The sequence below is a fragment of the Cololabis saira genome, chromosome 14 (assembly GCF_033807715.1).
Source record: "Cololabis saira isolate AMF1-May2022 chromosome 14, fColSai1.1, whole genome shotgun sequence".
NCBI lineage: Eukaryota > Metazoa > Chordata > Actinopteri > Beloniformes > Belonidae > Cololabis > Cololabis saira.
In genome coordinates, this window is record NC_084600.1 from 31,742,212 (window position 1) to 31,760,068 (window position 17,857).

A 17,857-nucleotide genomic window follows, 5' to 3' on the forward strand; every position below is an offset into this window, starting at 1 on the left:
TATTTTCTACATAAATCAGAAATTCAGCCTGTGAGCCATGTCTCTAGTTTTACCGCTTCTAAAGCCTTTTTCTGTGCTTCATTCTGAGGTGAGGGGGGGGTATGATAATGAGGCTCTGTGCTGATTGGCTGCTTGAATGACATGTAGCAGGGGAGGAGAATAAGCCTCGCTCCGGGGAGAAGAGCAGCCGGCTGCATGTCCCATGCCAGGGAGCTTCTGCGACAAAATAAAATCCATTGCTTTATTTTTTTTGTATTGACTGTCCTAACTGGCCGCGAGTTTAACGGTTTCAGCGTGGACAGAGAGCGTCCGATGTCACACGTGATAGTCGGACGCTCGCATTCAGTTACACGGTGTAAACGGATCTTAAAGCCTGATTTACAGTTCTGCATTAAATCGACGCGTACCCAACGCCGTAGGCTCTGCGTTGGTGAAACGCAGAACCATAAATCAGCCTTTAGTCACCTCGTCTTCACACAGGAAGATTTATAAACAGGTACAACACAGTTCTTTACTCCAATTCCTCAAGACAAAGGAATCATGTTAACTGTAAAGAAATCGCAACACTGAATTTTCACACATGACAACTTTATTGTTAAAAAATAAAACATATGTTGTATATAAATAACATGTATGCACTATTGCTGGCTCAAGGAAGAACCGTGCGTCTTCTGAAGGTGTCGTTGAACAGCTTCAGGTGCTTGGCAGATCTAAAACCATAAACAGAAGAAAAATATATTACGGTACCCGTCGGGGCTCCTCACCGGTCCGGTCCGTGAGCGGCACCGGAGCTCTGCGCTAAGCTAAATACTTAGCCCATGCAAAGATCATACTTGTAGACAAATATAAATAACATAAAAAAATAACGTCACTTACCGCTGACTCGTGTGCAGTTGCCGGGTCCGTACTGTGGGCACTGATCCTTTTATAAGGGTAAGTGTCGATACAAAACCTCATCTTAACTGTCCCCTCGCTGTGGAAACAGCCACCGCTTCTAAACAATGGCTGACGCTCCAGCCGGCGGAGAGAGTTGTGGGCGTGGTTTCAGCAGCGGAGGCCGAACCTCTGCGCCTATGGTGACGTCACCATAGGCGCAGATTCAGACTGGCTCGTAAAAAAGTCACGTGACCCTGGAAGATTCAGCGGGCGGGGGTACAGACCTTGCAGATTTTCATGGGATTTCATCTCCCCTCTGCTGGCAGGGTGAGGGGAGACCACTTTATATATGTTAAAACAAGAAAAAACTTGTTTTTCATAATAGGTCCCCTTTAACTCAAACCATAACACTGTGTTTGTGTGTGTGTTTCTGTAACTTTATGGAGAAAAATAGCACAGGACACATACCAAGATGTTAAATGTAGCTTAGTGTGTGCAACCACCAACCTATCAAAAGCATGCTACCTGGCTAACATGTGGTATGTGGAATGAGTGATGGTGTGGTGTGCTGGTATAGTGTTTCTCCAGTGGCAGGGAAAACTGCCACAGAGTGGTATTCGATTGCGGAGCTGTGTATCAAGGAACCACACTTAATGAACAACTACTGCAAGGGCCTGACATGACGAGCAGCCTGATTGGCGTTTTAACAAGATATCAATGTTCCACCAGGTGAAAGTCCCACCAGAAGATGCTGACCTCCTCAGGTTCCTGTGGTGGCCGGATGGTGACATCTTGAAAGAGCTACAAGAGTACAGGATGGAGGTACACTTGTTTGGCGCCACCTCCTCACCAAGCTAGCTATGCTTTGAGAAGGTGTGCCGAAGATAACAGGAACAGTTTTGACGCAGCAGTGGTGGATACAGTCTTACATAATTTTTATGTTGACGACTGTTTGAAATCAGTTGCCTCCGAACAAGAAGCAGTCAAACACCAAGACTTGAAGGCCATCTGTCAAAAAGGAGGCTTCAGACTAACAAAATGGATGACCAACAATCAGGATGTGTTGTTGAACATTCCAAAAGAAGACCGGGCAACAAAAGTCAAAGACCTTGACCTTGACCAGGACTCGCTCACCATTGAGAGAGCTTTGGGGGTACAGTGGTGCATCCAGTCAGATCGGTTCAAGTTCCACGTGAACATCCAGCAGAAACCTCTCACCAGGAGGGGAATCTTGTCAATGATGAGTTTGGTTTACGACCAGAGCCGGATTAACGCAAAGGCAAACTAGGCATGTGCCTGGGGCCCGATTGACAGACGAAGACGCGGCGGAACACACTGTGGCGCCGTCAACATCGGCGCCACAGCCAGTTGCCAGTGACTCACAGAATGAAAAAATGATGGAAGAACAGCAGCCGAATATAAGCCAGCCCAATATAGTTTTGACAGAGCCTCTAGACCCAGAAAGGGTATTATCCATCTGATCCTGCAAAGTGGGTCCAAATTGACGACAGGATGTGTGAGTACTTTGCACTAAACCATCCCTGTCAAAATATTGGAGATTTCTCTGCATCACAGAGGAAATATGGATTTTGAAGACATTATCTAGGACTTTGCCTCATCAAAACTCAGGAGAAACATCTGTAAATGTAAGTTTTCCATTAAAAAATCTAAATCTGAAAAGGTAAAGGGTATATTAAAATCAAATGTAAAATGCATTTAAATTAAATGTATAATATAGGGCTATACTTTCTACTATAATGAAATTAAATATGAGGAAGAAACCAAATATATTCAAATCTCAAACAGCTGTCTTTCATCTTATGTATACATTTTATTATTTCTCCACAAGATCGTGATGATCCTATCATGACGTGTTTCTGCTGCGATGCTGAAAGGCTGTGAACATTATACCTGAGTGGAGTATGCTAAATGATTTCCTCAGTAAGTGCTGCTGGTTTTATTTATTATTATTTATTGTTGGACAGTTTCTAATTGGTCTTGATAAATGTGAAGGGTTCATGTTTGTCTTCTTTTTCCTGTACTTAATCACAGGTGTGAATATGGGCTCCAGGTGAAGGGACAAGAATTTTTGTTCACCTAATTTAGGCTAATTTTCCTTGGCTGTCTGAGCAGGTTAGTAAAGAAAAGTGAAAAAAGTGTTCTTGGTTCAAACATAAGGTATGGATCAAGTTATTTAATGATTGCTAATTTTCTATGTTGTTTCTGTTTCTGTGATTAAATCTGCTTTTAGAATGAAGTCTAGTAAAGAACACCGTCCAGAGAAACATCCAGACCAGTGGAGAGAACTGCTGAACAGTCCAGACCTGGATAGTCCTTGTCCATGAAAATAAACATCTTTACCACGACAGCACACTTTGTCTTACTGCAAATTTTATTGGTCTTTGTATATTTGACTTCTTATTTAACTATTCAATTTAATCAACACATTTAAATAGATTTTCTGCAAAATGCAGGCTTAAAACATGTATCTTTTTTGCTCTGTTTACATAGCAATGCTGACAACTATTGGTGATTTACTGGTACTAATACCTTGACAATGACACTTGCAATCGATAAGATAAGGATAATTTAATAGCATTTAATAGAGCGGTGTAATAACGTATAAATAATAAAAATCAAAAAATAGTCTGATAGACTGTTTAATATACAACACATTACTTATTTTGGAATACAAAGAACCAACTTGACTATGACTATGCTATGTAAAATTTGAATTAACTTTTATTAGTAACTTTGGTAAGTTTAAGATTTCAATTCATAAATAACATCGATGGAGGGGGACCCAAAAATCACAGTCCGCCTAGTGTAGTCCATTTACAGGGCTTTCCACAAGCGCCGGCCGCCGGCCATATAGCCGACTACTCGATTAGGTCCAGCCGGCTACTTTAATCACGCTTATTTTTATAGCCTATAAATATTATTTTTCGATTGTAATAAAATTAAATGTTTTCTCATAGACTGACAATAGTGTCAAACTGAACCGCACTTGTGATTCGCTTTGCTTGTACCACAAATTACTCTGATCACCGCCGACTTCATAGAGAAACTCCGCGACATGAGTGTGTGTGTGCGTGCGTGTGTGTGTGTGCGCGCGCTCAGCGGAGTGAATGTGTCGGAACTCGGATCAACAAGCAGAGCTCACCAGATGATTCTTTTGTCAACATAAAAACGGTACGTCCTTACTTACTCAGGCTATCCCCTACAAAATTTAATCAGTTTAATCAGTTCATATTAAAAAGAGACGCCAAAAGAAAGCCTAACCGCGTTGCATCGTTTAGCCCAAAACGTTCTACCGGTAATCTAGTCTTCTCTTCAAGCGTTCAATTAGCACCACCTGCGACACGTGAGAGTGTATTTTCATACACTTCATTAGTTACACTAATGAATAAAAGAAGATGCAATGGCGAGTGAGTTGTAATAATAATGATAATACAGTGTTTCCTACAATTGTACAGGCTTGGCAGGGCGCCAGGCCAATGAGAGCCCCCGCCAGGCCAGAAAAGAAAAAAATAATATGCAAAAAATAAGTGACGTATCTATCCATTCATTCAGAAATCAATAATAATTTCCATTTGGGAGCCTCTGTGCGGCGCTGAATTGCAATGCAGTGTTTTGCGGAGTGCTTCTCATTGAACTTACTTGAGGCAACACGTTGCGGCAGTGAGTGAAGCCTGAATTATGGTTCTGCGTTAAATCGACGCAGAGCCTACGGCATAGGGTACGCGGCGACGCGTATCCTACGCCGTATTCGGTACTCGGTATTCAGCCAAGTCTTTAAATGTTATTTGGCTTCAGTTTTGGCCTCAAATTTTCATTTCGGTGCATCCCTAGTTTTTTTGGTGGGTACCACTGGTAGCATTCTGGATTTTTGTTTAATAATGTTGAACTTGACTCCTCAGTTGTCTATATTTTATTGTTTTGTTTTTATTTTATGTTTTTACTATTACTATTTCAATAAATGAAAATAAATATGGATATGTTATTATTATTATTATTACTACTACTACATTTAAGACCAGTGTATACGATCGTGGCTACAACGTGACCACCACCAACAGCCCCCCCCCCCCCCCCCCCGGCTGGCTACTTATTTAGTATGGCTGGCTAGTCTATGCCTTAGTGGAAAGCCCTGCCATTTATTTAATCCGGCTCTGTTTACGACCCACTGGGGATGTTGTCTCCAGTCATACTGCCTGCCAGAAACATCCTGCAAGAACTGTGCAGAATGAGAACAGGATGGGACGATACTGTGCCAGACCATCTCGCACAACAATGGTCAACGTGGATGAAAGAGCTTCATCAGCTCACTGACTTTGGAGTGGATCGGTGCTTCAAGCCACCAGAATTTGGAGAAATAGTGGAGGCTCGGCTGCATCACTTTAGTGACGCGAGCGAAATAGGCTATGGTACTGTCACTTACCTAGTCCAGAAGAACAGCAGCAACCAAATAGACTGCTCATTCGTCTTGGGAAAGGCAAGGGTTGCCCCCCTCAAGCCCACGACCATCCCACGGTTGGAGCTGACGGTGGCTACCTTAGCCGTGAAGGTGGGTGTCATGCTAAAGAAAGAACTACAGCTGCCACCGTCAGATTCCATGTTCTGGACAGACAGCACCGCCGTACTTAAGTACATAGCAAACGAGAATATCAGATTCAAGACATTTGTGGCAAACAGGGTCACCACAATCCTACAAGCATCAAGAGTGCAGCAATGGAGCTACATCAACACTCAGTTGAATCCAGCTGATTACGCTTCCAGGGGGCAAAAGGCGAGCATCTTCATACAAAACGAAGTGTGGATCTCAGGGCCTGCCTTCCTCAGAAAGCCAGAACAGGAAGGGCCAGACAAGCCGGATCTTTCAGAGGAGCTTACAGCAGAAGATCCTGAGGTCAAGAAAGGCATGCTCATTAATGCTATAACAGTAGAAGAAAGCACTGATGCTATGCAACAGCTAACAGAATACTTCTCTTCATGGATGAATCTCAAGAAGGCGGTGGCGTGGCTCACTCGAATCAAAGGAACCCTGGTAAACCTGTCGAAGAAGAGAAAGGAAATTAATGGATTATACAAGGATCAACAACAAGTGAACAAAAAATTGTCAAGCTACAAGAAGAGTCTCAAGCAGACTTACCTGACCGTGGATGATCTGCGACAAGCTGAGCTGGATATCATCCGCCACTGTCAGCAAAAGAGATTCCATGAGGAAATGTCTGCTCTTCAGAGAAAGGAGCCTGTCAAGTAAAGTAGTCGAATATACAGACTGAATCCGCAACTTCAAGATGGAATCCTTCGCGTCGGAGGGAGGCTCAGTCGAGCATCTATGCCAGCCGAAGCCAAGCACCTGATGCTCCTCCCTAAAGACCATCGCGTGGCTGAACTGATTCTCCACGATGCACATGAGCGGCTGGGACACAGTGGACGCAGTCATGTATTGTCTCATGTACGTCAAAGATACTGGATTATCAATGCTCCCTCATCAATCAGAAAAATGCTGTCTCGCTGTACTACCTGTCGAAGACAACATGGTGCATCAGGCACACAAATGATGGCGGATCTACCAAGAAACAGAGTCCTGCCGGACTAACCACCTTTTCACCAGAGCTGGAGTGGATCTGTTTGGGCCATTCAATGTAAAGCGTTGAAGATCATCTGTGAAAAGGTATGGTGTTATATTTACTTGCCTTGCAAGTCGTGCGGCCCATATTGAAATGGCAACGTCGCTGGAAACAGACTCCTTTATACATGCTCTGTGTCGCTTCATTGCTAGGAGAGGTCAAGTGAAAGAAATGCGATCCGATAACGGGACGAACTTCATCGGAGCTGACCGCGAGCTCAGAAAGGCTTTAAAGGAGTGGAATACTGAACAAATTGAGCACAGCTTGTTCCAACGTGACATCAAATGGATGTTCAATCCACCATCCGGCTCACACTACGGAGGGGTGTGGGAGAGAATCATTCGCTCCATCAGAAAAATCATGAGTGCTACGCTGAGAGAACAAAGCTTGGATGAAGAAGCTCTTCAAACGTTCTTCTGTGAATGTGAGGCCATCCTGAACAGTAGGCCTATTACCACACCTTCAAAAGATATGAATGATCTGGAAGCTCTCACCCCACAAAACTTGTTGCTGCTCAAGACTCAACCCAACTTACCACCGGGACTCTTCCAGAAAGAGGATACCTACGCACGCAAAAGATGGAGGCAAGTCCAGTATATGAGCGATTTATTCTGGAAGCGCTGGACCAAGGAGTATCTGCCTCAACTCCAAAGAAGACAGAAATGGAACCATCCATCACGGAACTTCTTCCCAGGAGATGTAGTCTTGATCGTCGATGAGTCAGCGCCTAGGGGATCCTGGCCGATGGGAAGGATTGTCAAGACTATGGAGGATGAGCATGGACTGGTCCGCAAGGTTCTAGTCAAGACAAAGACAAATGAACTGGAGAGGCCGATAACAAAGCTCTGCTTACTTAGCGACATGAGAAGGACTATTACTTACCTGAGTGTTACTCAGAAGAAAGACATTCTAAGAAAATAATTGATAGATTGATAGATTTGTTATTTGTTAAAAGTTCTACTTTTGTAAGTTGTAATTGTTTCTACCCTAGAAAGCAATTAGGGGCCGGGTATGTAGAGGCCTAAGAACAGTTCATAGCTTGTAACTGTTAAGATGATTAAAACTGTGTTACATAAGTTCATGATATATAATTTCATATTCATTATATGTGTTAAAAAGATACATTATTTGATTTAGAATTACATAGAGTAGTTAAAATGTAAAAGTATATAAGAATTCATGTGTTTATGTGATTTGGAAGTTATGGATAAAAGGTGTACTTGCCCTTTAAGAGTTACCTTCTCACCTGCTGTTGATCGCCTTTGGTGGATGAAGGAGATTCAGTCAGAGCTTGAGAGCAGTGGAAGCAAACGGTTTTCTTTACCTCTTTTTTGCATTTAGTTACAAAAGGTGTTTTTTGGCCAGCTTACTTTTCTTGCCAGTGGATGTACACTCTGGGAATGAGTAATAAAATGGAGATCCTTATTTTTGTTTTACTACGTTTCTGGAGTGAACTTTTTTGATCAGTGTTGCTAGGCTAGCAACGAACACCACTTGTGGATGTAGCTTCTTGCTAACAATTGACTGGGACAGAGTAAGCCATAAGCAACTATCTCAAGTTCTAATTTAAACCTCTACAAATAGGTCTATGTGAAATATTTGATAGAGTCTTAAAAATATTGTCCCAGTAATTTGATAGTTTTGGGCAACTCCTGAACATATGACCCAGTGTTGCAGGTCCGAGTCCACACTGTCACAGAAAAGATCCACTGAGGGAAATATTTTATGAAGCTTTTGTTTTGACCAATGTAAGTGTGACACCTACAAGTTTATGTGCACAATTGTTGTATTGGTTTTATTTTAATTTTGAGTTTTAGCCCTGTAACAGGCCTATTTCAGTTGTATTTTGTGTTCAAATTATAGTAGGAGCAGTTACTTAGTTACGCCACCAGGGGGCATTAAGAAGCGCTGAATATGCCTTGGGCGTTGCGCAAAGTGGTATCACCGGTATATGGACCACGGAGGCTACCGTACTTCAGACAGCTTGCAGCCTGCTTGAAGAAGGCAACGTAATTCTCCTGTCTATATTTTCCCCTGAAAAAATACAGGTTAGTAAAACGTGCAAAAGCATCACAACTAATCTCAAAGGACTCATGAGCCTTTATGCTTTGGTGTTTTGCTTGTTTTGCTTTCATGTTTTGGTTTATTTTTTATTTTTATTTATTTATTTTTTTTATGCATACATATGCATACACATACGTAAATATACACATACAAACCCAGTGATTTTTTTTTTTTTTTTTTTGGGGGGGGGTGGGTGGGGGGGTGACGACATCCACTGCCAATCCAGGAAGCAGGAACACACGGAGACACACGTCAAGCACTGGAAATCTGCAACAAAAAACCCACAAACAAAACACGAAACCGGCACGGAGCCGACCAAAACACGAACAGCAATCTTGAGATCTGATCGCAGTCTGAGCTAAGCTACCGCTACCGCTACCTAACCCCAAAAACTACAGAGCAAGCATGCAGGTGAACAAGCCAGTGTGTATGTCTATGTGTGTGTATGCGTGTATGTATATGATCGTGTGTGTGTGTGTGTGTGTGTGTGTGTGTGTGTGTGTATATATGTGTATGCGTTCGTGTGTGTGTACATGTCTTTATGGCTATGTGTGTGTGTGTGTATGTATATGTTTGTGTGGCTGTGTATGTGTGTGTATATGTATGTGACTGAGTGGCTATATGTGTGTGTGTGTGTGTGTGTGTGTGTGTGTGTGTGTGTGTGTGTGTGTGTGTGTAATAAACCAAACAAAGCTCCACCTGAAGTGTGTCTATAGTGGGGGGGAGCAACCCCGCCACCCGCGAGACCAGAGGCCGACACGGAAGAACCCGGAACCCAGGCCACCAGCAACCCCACAGAGGGGAGAAGTAGGAGGGAGGCAACCCACCGCCTGCGAGTACTAATACTACTAATACTAATACTAATAATAATAATAATAATAATAATAATAATAATAATAATAATAATAACCATCTTTGTATAATATAATATTGATAAATTATTAAGTTTTGTTGTCCTGCCAATGGAGGCTCAAATCCTCCGTGGCAGGACCCTTCCACACCGCATTCTCACCGACACAGACACACAATCACGCACCGTTTCCCCCTCCCCGGTGGGGTCCAGCACCGCCAGAAGGCACCCCAGGCTGCACGGCAAGCCCCGCCAGGCCCGGGTATCCCGACCCACCTATCCCAGGCCGGCGAGGGAACGCGGGTGATGTGGGACCCCCTCCCCCCCCTGGTGTTGAGTGCATGTGATTAATGCCATAAAAACAGGGAGGGGGAGGGCCAAGTATCGATTTGACACCGACCCCCCCCTCCCGAACTACGTGTCCTTGTCAAATGTATTTATTAAGTGTTGAATGTGCAGTGTCTCCTTTGCTGTTAAAACCATCAGGCGGGGAGTGCCGGGCCACGCGGGACAATGCCCCCCACGACCCGGACCCCCCGCCCCTTCGCCTATGTGCGTATGAATCGTGTAGAGGGGGAAGGAGGGGGAGTGGAGGCCGAAGCCAGGAAGCAGGACCAGCAAAGCCGGCCCTGGTAAGACACCCGCGCCCCCCCACCGGCCATCCAGTAGACGGGGGCCGGCCCTCCGAGCCGGGCCAGGGCCCCACCGTACCTCCACGGGCGCCCCCGGAGCCCCCAGACGGAGGGGGAAACGGTCCAACATCCCCCCATTCATACTGACAACATAAGACATAGACACCTGGGAATGGTGCCACCCCGCCACCGCGCCCGCCCGTGCACCCCCCGGTCAGGGGAGGCCCGATCCCCGGACCCGGCCCCACCCCCCCCCGGGGCCACCCCGGCGGACACCCCAAGGGTCACGGAGTCCCCACATCCGCAGGGGCACTCGGCCCCCGCCCAGCGACGGAGGACCAAGGCAGCAATGCCCCCCCAGCGCAGACAGCCACCCCCCACCCAGGCAGGGCCGGGCCCTCCGAGCGGGACGCCCACGGCCCAGCCCCTCCCGGGAAAACCGGAGATGCCCAAGCCACCGCCCCCCGCCCGAGCCCCCCCCAGCCACCCTCCCCACCGCCATGAGGCAACCCCCCCATAGGCCCCCAAGGCCCCCACCGGCCAGGGACAGGGCCCCACGGCCCCCCCCACGCCCCCCAGGGGCCACCAGAGGCCCGCGCCCCAGACCCCCCAAGCCGACCCCCAACCCCAAGGGCTACGAGATCACCACCCCCCCAATTCAGCCGAATGTTGTTCAGTGGAGGCAGACATTATCTCACTACTAATATGATCTGATAAAAGATTCCTAAAATGGTTGATACATAAACTGGATTATTGTTTCCAATTTACTAGAATGGTTTTCTTTGCGATACATAAGGCAGTGAGAACCCGGTGTGTCCAATTAGGTTCCAATTGAATGTCTCCCAGGTGACCTAGAAGAGGAGTACGTCATCCGCATAAAGACTTATTTTGTGCTCTACTATTTTGCATTGTATACCTTTAATATTTTGATTTTGTCTAATAGCTGCTGCTAAAGGTTCAATAAATATTGCAAATAATGAGGGAGAGAGAGGGCAACCCTGTCTAGTGCCTCTTTGCAAGGTAAAACTTGTAGAGATTTGATCATTTGTCCTTACACGTGCCTTGGGAGAGCTGTATAATATTTTTATCCAGTCAATGAAAGATTCGCTAAATCCAAATTTATGTAAAGTTGCCAATAGAAACTTCCAATTTACCTTATCAAATGCTTTTTCAGAATCAGAATCAGAATCAGAATCAGAATAGGGTTTATTGCCAAGTTTTCACACGAGGAAATTGTTATGGGGATTGGTGCAACACAATACAAATGTAAAAAACAAATATATAAGAGATCAAATAAAATGACATGTATAAACAATAATAACAAGTATAAACAGTGAAATAAAATGTAGACCGGGTCTACATTTTCCGCGTCTAAGGATATAATAGTAGTTTCCTGTTTATTGATACTCGAATAGTCTATAATATTTAATAATCTGCGAATATTAGTAGAAGAATGTCTACCTTTAATGAAGCCTGTTTGATCCGGATGTATAATAGAAGGGGTGACTCTTTTCAGACGTTCAGTAAGGGCCTTGCTAATTATTTTAAGGTCTACATTTATCAATGAAATTGGGCGGTAGCTCGATGGCAGCAAGGGATCTTTGTCCGGTTTTAATAAAAGACTAATATTAGCAGAGTTCATATTTAAGGGTAAGCTTTTATTCTCCCTAGTATTTAGAATCATTTTATAAAATGTTGGTGCTAATATGCTCCAGAATTCCTTATAAAATTCAGCTGGGAAACCATCTGGGCCCGGATCTTTATTATTGGGCATATGTTGAAGAGCTTCATGAAGTTCTCCTATTGAGAGCGGTGAGTCTAAATTCGTAACCTGTTCCTGATGTAACTTTGGCAGGTTAATTTCTCCAAGAAACTCATTAATGGATTGATCAGATGGTTCAATTTGTGACGAGTATAATTTATAGTAAAAGTGTCTAAAGACTGAATTTATTAAACAGGGATCATGTGTAACTTCCCCTGACTGGTCCTTAATAGATGTTATGGTTGTTTTTTCTTTGTTTATTTTTAATTGATTGGCTAAATATTTTCCCGATCTGTTAGCATGTGCAAAGTTTTCCAGGCAAAGCCTTTGTACTAGAAACTGCGTTTTTGCGTCAATTATTTTATTTAATTCTATTTTAGTTTTCCTTATTCTGTTAAGGATACGTTCGTCTGCAGAGGTCTGGAAGGCCTCCTCTAGCGTTTTTATTTCACCTTCTAATTCTTTTGTTTTTAAGTTGTCTTTTCTTTTCTTATTTGAGGAAAAGGAAATTATTTTGCCTCGCATTACTGCTTTCCCTGCTTCCCATAGAACGCTCGCTGATATTTCCGGCTGGTCGTTATTTTGCAAAAATATATCCCATTCTTTCTTAAAAAGGTTAGTAAAGTCGGGGTCTTTGAGCAATGATGTATTAAATCTCCAAACTTTGGAGGATGATACGCTCCCCCTCTTCCCCAGAGTGAAAGAAACAGGTGCGTGATCGCTAATATTGATTGGGTGGATTTGTATTTCTGAGATATCTCTCATCAGAGAGCTACTGACTAGAAAATAATCTAACCTAGAGTATGAGTGATGAACGGCTGAGAAAAAAGTGTAGTTCCTAAGGGTTGGGTGTAAAGAGCGCCATGTATCGCAAAGACCCAGATCATTCATGTATTGCTTAACAATACTTGCTGACTGCCAACTCCTGTGTCCGCCTGCATTACTGAGCCTGTCCACTCCAGGGTCCAGAACCATGTTGAGGTCTCCTCCGATGATGACTGTGTTGTCTAGGTGTTTATTTTTTATTTGTTTTGGTTTATTTTGAAACTTAGAAAGTGTACACATGTTTTACCATTCACAGTTAGCATACGCTTTGGTGTGTCATTGTACATGTGTTAGAGAGTATTTCATGGTATTTGAGTCCAACTATTTTGATTAATTCATTTATTTGTATTATTATTAAAAACGTTCTAGAAATGCAGTAATTGCTGTTTCGTTCATCCAATCACAATGAAATTAACACATATTATTGTCATAAGGGTCCTTATTGACTGTGTCGCGTATCGTGGTCATAACTTGAACAAAATTGCCATTTTACGTCACTCTGGATTTCTGGTAAAATAATCATTAAAAATCACTGTTTGTGTCTTAAGACAATTAAATGTCAGATTCAGATACCTTTCGACAGGACTGGAACATATCATATTTGGAAAAGTTTATCACTCTGGTTTTTCAACATATGAACTCATTTTCAAATTAATCATAACTTTGCCATGCCATGTCCAATTAACTTCAAATATGCCTGTTTCTATTATTTCCAAACCAAGAATAACCAAATAACTCAATTGCTTCATCACCGGATAGGTGCGTTTCATTTAATGAAATAATATCTGGATTAAGGGATTGTAGCAGATTTTGCTGATTTACTTTCTGGAAATCAGATTCCATTAAATTTTGATGATAATTTCTTGAAAGAAGCATGTGCTTTAAAAGATGAACTGGAGAGGAATATGGTTCAAGATGAGTATTTGTCTAATTTAATTTTGAATTCTGATATCACTCTGGAGGAAGTGAGAGCTGCTATACATAAGTCAAAGGTGAAGAAAGCTGTAGGTGTGGAGGAAATCCCTAATGAGGTCATAAAATCACAGTCACTTTTAAATGTCCTCTTCTGTTTGTTTCAATTTTGTTTTAATTACAGTATTGTTCCCTCAGTTTGGTATAAATCCATAATTAAACCCATCCCCAAATCATTAAAAAGTGATCCAAGGGTACCTTCAAATTACAGGGGAATCAGCCTTCTTAGTACTGTGTATAAATTATACTCTAGTATATTGAATGCTCGGCTGTCCCAGTATTTAGAAGCTGTAGAATATTTAGTTGATGAGCAGGGTGGTTTTAGAAAAAAGCAAGCTTGTATTGACCATATTCATTCTGTTTCAACTATTGTAAGAACAAGACTTGTAGCTGGTAAATCAACATTTGTATGCTTCGTAGATTTCCAAAAAGCTTTTGACTGGATTCACAGAGATCTGCTTGCTTTAAAACTTTTAAAAGCAGGGGTGAATGGTAGATTCTATAAAACACTTAAATCAATGTATAGTTGTCCTGTTGCCTGTATAGAGATAAATAATATGCAGATAGGGGGGGGGGGGGGGGGGTTATATGCGTGCAGCTCCCTGCCCCCACGGGATTTATTTTGACTCAATTTATTTTCCATTTACTATTAATTTTTGTGAATACTTTACCCATCCAAATGATGTCAAATGAGTGAGAGTGAACTTTGTAATGTTATAAGTCCTCTTGGCTTCTTATTGTTCATTTTTCATCGACTGTTTTTTGTTTTTTTTTATAGCAAAAGGTGCAAATAAAAATATACACCGTCGGAATTCAGAAATTGACGATTATTTCTTCATCCATTGCATCTTTCATCCACTGGTGCGTTCAGGGATAATTGGAATTTACTGTATTTGGCGAGAATTGACCATTGTGGTTTCTCCTGTTTACTGGTGTGATGAGTGATATCTAAATATTGTAATCTTTAATTACCAACTTCATTTAATTAATGTTTTTCATCTAACCTCAGTAGTGTGAGATATTATTTCAATGGGAAACTGCACACGAACCCAGCGGCGGTTGGTGTTGTTTTTCCTAGGGGAGGACTCTACCAGACTACAAAATAGATATATACCAAAAAGTAGTAAAATCATGTTCTAAGGTATCATATCCATGTATTTGAATTAATGCTATTAATAATAGAAAACTTTGTGCCTCAAGCCCCACAATACAGTTTGACGTACATCCACGAAAATCGGTACTCACCTGTATCATGTTGCAATTTAAAGAAAAGTCTATTGGCACCATGCCCGAAACCGAACATGAAGTCAGCCATTTTGAACATTTTGAATTAATCGTGTCATTTTGGCTCAATTTATGCCATTTCTTCGGCCGTTAATACGGCCCGAACCGTAACGTACACCCAGGTGTGTTATACATCAAAATGTGGTCTCAATCCTGCAACGACGCGCATTACTTTTCTCATTCAAAAGCGTTACCGTGGCGACGCTAGATGCCAAAAAGCCCGCCCCCTCTTCATCTGATTGGTCCATATTTCATAGTTCCCCAAAAGTCACCAAATTTTTCACGCAAGCCAGGCCTGGCGATAAATTTGATATTTCATGATGCATTAATGGGCGTGGCCTAATGGCTCAACAGCGCCCCCTAGAAAACTTTGTGCCTCAAGCCCCACAATACGGTTTGACGTACATGCACGAAAATCGGTACACACCGTTATCAAGTCGCAACCATATTTGATAGTTCCTACTTTCTGCCATACCTTTTGAATGGTTTAATATAAAGAGTTGTGGGTGGTGTCATCGGACTCGGCTTTGAGTCCTTGAACATAATTGGTGCAAATTAGCCCCGCCTCATTTTCTGATTGGTCAATATGTGATAGTCCCTATTCTCTGCCGTAACTTTTGAACGGGTTGTGATAAAGACATGTGGGTGGTGTCATCGGATTCAGTATTGAGTACTTGACCTTCATTGGCCTGAAATAGCCCCGCCCCTTCTTCTGATTGGTGAATATTTGATAGTCCCTATTTTCTGCCATAACTTTTGAATGGTATGACATACAGAGTCGTGGGTGGTGTCATCGGACTCGGTTTTGACTCCTTCACCTTCATTGCCCGGAATTACCCCCGCCCCTTCTTCTGATTGGTCGATATTTGATAGATCCTATTTTCTGCCATAACTTGAATGGTTTGATATAGAGAGTTGTGGCTGGTGTCATCTGCTAAATGTCCAGCCTTGAAGAATCTACATGCAAGTCATACAAGCGCTTCCACTGCAGCACGCCTGAACATGCACAAGGGTGTGAGGGCCCGTTCATCGCTGCTTGCAGCTTTAATTAGGGCCCGAGCGCTTGCAGTGCGAAGGCCCTATTGTATCTGTAGGAACTATTCTTCTTATTGTTCTGACAAAAGGAAGGCCTTTTTGCCCCCACTAAACGTGCCCAAAAAGTCACCAAATTTTGCACGCAAGCCAGGCCTGGCGAAAAATTTTATATTTAATGGTTTACATCAATGGGCGTGGCAAAATGGCTCAATAGCGCCCCCTTGAAAACTTTGTGCCTCAAGCCCCACGATACGGTTTGACGTACATGCACGAAAATCGGTACACACCTGTATCATGGCGCAACTTAAACAAAAGTCTCTTGGGGTCATGCCCGAAACCGAACAGGATGTCGGCCATTTTGAATTAATCGTGTCATTTTGGCGAAATTTATGCCATTCCTTCGGCAGTTAATTCAGCCCGAACTGTAACGTGCCCCCAAGTGTGTTATACATCAAAATGTGCATCGCCATCCTCTGACACCACGCGTTACTTTTCTCTTTCAAAAGCATTACCGTGGCGACGCTAGACACCAAAAAGCGTGCCCACCCTTCATATGATTGGTTCAGACAGTAAAAACTTTGCGCCTCAAGCCCCATAATACGCTTTGACGTACGTGAACGAAAATCGGTACACACCTGTATCATGTCGCAACTTAAAGAAAAGTCTCTTGGCACCATGGCCGAAACTGAACAGGAAGTCGGCCATTTTGAACATTCTGAATTAATCGTGTAATTTTGGAGCAATATATGCCATTCCTTCGAGAATTAATTCAGCCGAACCGTAACGTGCCCCCAAGTGTGTTATACATCAAAATGTGCATCTCCATCCTGCAACTACGCGCATTACTTTTCTCTTTCAAAAGTGTTACCGTGGCGACGCTAGACGCAAAAAAGCGCGCCCCCCTTTCATCTGATTGATCCATATTTGATAGTTCCCCAAAAGGCACCAAATTTGGCATGCAAGCCAGGCCTGGCGATAGATTTGATATTTCATGGTTTGCATTAATGGGTGTGGCAAAATGGCTCAACAGCGCCCCCCGGAAAACTTTGTGCCTCAAGCCCCACAATACGGTTTGACGTACATGCACGAAAATCAGTACACTCCTGTATCATGTCGCAACTTAAAGAAAAGTCTCTTGGAGCCATGGCCGAAACCGAACAGGAAGTCAGCCATTTTGAATTAATTGTGTCATTTTGGCGCAATTTATGCCATTCCTTCGGCAATTAATACGGCCCGAACCGTAACGTGCACCCAGGTGTGTTATACCTCAAAATGTGCGTCTCCATCTTGCGACTACGCGCATTACTTTTCTTTTTCAAAAGTGTTACCGTGGCGACGCTAGACGCGAAAAAGCGCGCGTCCCCTTCATCTGATTGGTCCATATTTGATAGTTCTCCAAAAGTCACCAAATTTTGCGTGCAATCCAGGCTTGGTGATAAATTTGATATTTCATGGTTTGCATTAATGGACGTGGCCTAACGGCTCAACAGCGCCCCCTAGAATACTTTTCTCTGCCATAACTTTTGAATGGTTTGACATAAAGAGTCGTGGGTGGTGTCATGGGACTCGGTATTGAGTCCTTGACCATAATTGGTGAAAATTAGCCCCGCCCCTTCTTCTGATTGGTTGTCCCAATTTTCTGCTATAACATTTGAATGTTTTGACATAGAGAGTCGTGGGTGGTGTCATCAGATTCTGTATGGAGTCCTTGACCTTCATTGGCCTTAATTAGCCCCGCCCCTTCTTCTGATTGGTTGTCCCTTTTTTCTGCTATAACTTTTGAATGGTTTGACATAGGAAGTCGTGGGTGGTGTCATTTCTGATATGCTTATGGGGGGCGGTGGCTGTGAGTGCGAGGGCCCGTTCATCGCTGCTTGCAGCTTTAATTATCTTTTATGACTGCTAACGCTGCCACCATCAC